The sequence below is a fragment of the Pteropus vampyrus genome, unplaced genomic scaffold (genome assembly GCF_000151845.1).
Source record: "Pteropus vampyrus isolate Shadow unplaced genomic scaffold, Pvam_2.0 Scaffold98, whole genome shotgun sequence".
Taxonomy (NCBI): domain Eukaryota; kingdom Metazoa; phylum Chordata; class Mammalia; order Chiroptera; family Pteropodidae; genus Pteropus; species Pteropus vampyrus.
This window is the reverse complement of record NW_011888879.1, coordinates 1,388,959-1,392,185: the sequence shown is the minus strand read 5'-3', so window position 1 is coordinate 1,392,185 and position 3,227 is coordinate 1,388,959. Positions and strand designations below refer to the sequence as shown.

The 3,227-nt window shown below is 32.6% G+C and overlaps 1 protein-coding gene and 1 long non-coding RNA gene across 4 annotated transcripts in view; both read right to left on the bottom strand.

Annotated features, from left to right (window-relative positions):
- TATDN3 (TatD DNase domain containing 3) overlaps positions 1–3,227 on the bottom strand; it is a 19,495-nt gene that overhangs the window by 6,104 nt on the left and 10,164 nt on the right. The window lies entirely within an intron of this gene.
- LOC105295017 lies at positions 11–1,853 on the bottom strand. Its single transcript, XR_896113.2, has 3 exons — positions 1,769–1,853; positions 804–913; positions 11–636 (listed from the first exon to the last, which is right to left on the bottom strand). It is a non-coding gene; the product is annotated as an uncharacterized LOC105295017 (long non-coding RNA).

Here is a 3,227-nt window from a genome sequence, read left to right as displayed (position 1 = left end):
TGTAGGCAATTTACTTCACTATTTGACACTGTTTTTTCAAATGGCAGGTTTGACCATTACTGGGTTACAATCACCAGTGAGTTATGAAATCAATTTAGTGGGTCACAACTGACCAGTGTATACACGCGCGCGCGCGTGCACACACACACACACACACACACACACAGATGTACTGCTTCTTAAACTTTTTTGGTTTTCTGTATGTGTATAGACGGAGTCTCAAAATAAAGTCTTAATATCAAAAACAGTATACATGTGTATATACTGAGTCTCAAAGTTTATTTCTTACTATGGCCAGCACTTTACAAAATTTGAAAAATAATGCTATAAGATATATTTTTACTTTAGGAATATAAATTATTTGATCCAATTTTTCATTTTCTTTATCCTGGCCTGATAAATGCCACAATGACACTGAAAACCCTGTAAACATTTGTAAAATCATCCTAGTTGATTTCCACTCCACTCTTGCCCTATTTCCTTCCATTTAAGAAATCAAAATATGGCATGTTCTATAAGAATATGGACTGGAACTGCCAAACTTAAACATTAGGCACATTTGTCTCAAGAGCTTAAATACCTTGCTCATTTAAGAGGTTGATGGTGGGTCTTCCAGCTGAGCGTGAGTGGACATTTCTGTTTAACAACAACCAAAAATTCCATTTAGGTACTTAATCTGGTAATATTATCTTTGTTCTATTAAAGTAATTCAGTGAAAAAGAAATTTAGAGCTCAATTTCGAAGGAGTCATTACTTAATTTGCTCTATAGCTATTAATATATAAAGATGATTAATTAACCTACAAAGGCAAATTTAGTCTTTTGGCTAATTGGACCTGTCTGATTAGAACTTGTCTTTGCTCTTCCTTCTGTTCATCAGTGCCCGCAAATCTGGGGGAGAAATCTAGTCCCACCTATAAGAGTAAAAAACCAAAATTACATTTTTATATATTAATGAACCCCAAAAGACATACTATGGATCAGTACTGCCCAAGAGAGATATAATGGGAGCCACACATGCAAGCTACATGTCACTTTACAGTTTCTAGTAGCCACATTAAAAACATTAATACTTTATTTAATCCAATATATCTGAAACATTATCATTATTATTATATAGGAATATTATTTTAACATAATCAATGTAAAAATTATTGAATTATTTTACATTGTTTCTTTGGGGTACTATACTTATAGCACATCTCAATTTGGACCAGTCACATTTCAAGTGCTCAGCAGCTACATGTGATCATCACCTTGGACAGAAAAGATTATAAATGACTGCTTCCCTTGCATACTATTTTGGCATGCGTTGTTATAATCTATATTCTGAGTTTAAGTGTTATTCTTATCTTTGTCTTTATCTTTAAGTAGAAGTGGAATTTATTACCAAGTGATAAAAATGTTTCACAACAGTAAATAATAAAAAATGTTCTTTAATTATAAACTCTAGCCTATGTAAAGTATGTTTGTATATACTATTTTAACTAACTAGAGAGATGACCCATATTTAAGCAAAAGAAAAAAAGAGCAAAGTATATGGAAATGCTAATAAAATATTAACATAAATCTTTGGTGAGGCTTTCTACTGTTTCATCCCCAAGCTCTTTTGCTTATTGTCAAAGTTTCTATAAATCATTATTCAGCTGAACAGGGTGAACATAATTATTTAAGTCAGTTATAATAACCAATACTGAATTAAGTATTATTTTCATATATCATATGAAAGTCTGGATTAGAAGTTATTTGATCAGCTAATGGGTGTTTACCTCTCCAATTGCCAACAATCGATCTTTATAATTCTCAATAATGGGCAAAGCTTTATCCAAATCCTGAGAGAAAAAAATATATTTGTTAAAATAGAAGGAGAAGGAAACTAATATCTTATAAACACCTGTTATATGCCAGGCACCATGCTGTACTGGGTCCTTTACATATATTCAATTCCTTTAACCAGCTGAGGAATTAGGAATAGTAATCCTATAATGGTGAGTACTTCTATCTGGAAATTTGAGTAGTAATATCCCACACCCATTCAGGTTATAAGAATATAACTTTATGAAGATTCCCACTTAAATACTTCTTTCTGTTTAGGAGGCATTTCTCGGCATTTGGGAGGACTGATTTGGGTTTCCTGGAATAGATGAGCAAGAGAGAAGAAAGCCACCAGGGAGGTACCTTTGCAAGTGAGTTTTTGGGAGTGCCTTATGATATGTCCTTCTTTTAGGGTACTAATGGTTTGTGAGTTTATAATAGCAATAATCCCATACATCCTTTGCACTATTTTCACTGATTTCTTTGTCTTCATAATCCTGCTTGGCCTAGTTTTGTCCTAAAAATTAACAATATAAACGCTAAATATCACATATATTCTTGTTTGTCAACTATTGAAGTAACTGTGTACCATTAGTTTCTATGCTATTTCCACTTAGAGAATTTGCCCTGTGAGAGTTAGTTCCCTTGTAAGGCGAAGGAAAGAAAAATATGGAAAATTTGCTTCTAGATATCTTTTAAATTATTTTGAGGATTTTAGTCTCAGAAGTACCTGATTATCCTCAGGTATTTCGACTGAGAATAATCAGAACAAGGGAGAATTAAGAAAAGAAAGCTAAAACAAATGGCAGAGAAACAGGAGATTTTACAATTATGCCTCGAGAGAGAAAAGAAGATGCGGGAGAGTAAATCAAGTATAGATCAAGTATAGATTCTAGTATAGATTCTACTAAATCAATGAAGAAGAATTAACATTGTCATGAGGAGCTAAGCGTATTTAACCCCAGATATCAGAAAAGATGTCTGACAACAGCTGAGTAGGTTAAACAGTGTCAGGCAAAACTTTTTCCATATCGAACATCCAAACTGCTGTCTCTGAAAAAACTGGAAAGATTACCTAGGAAATGTCTGACACTTAGAAAGTCTTAGTCAGAAGTTGCATTTGGATGAAGACCAGATACAGGAAAAAACATGCTTCTTGGAATATTATTATTTATGAAAAAAGCAAAACTATTACACTGATACTGTTCCAACTCCTCATGAAATAATTTGTAAGTTTCTGGCATGTCAAGGATAGTAAATAGGAACAAATATAAATCATATTACTAATTTAATCTGTGTAAATATATTTGTGTGTATAGTCTTGATCATTTTAATAGATATAAGAATATTTATAAGGACATTCACAGGCCTATTTGTGACTTCAGTTCTATTCCTACTTCTCAAGTTCCTTAA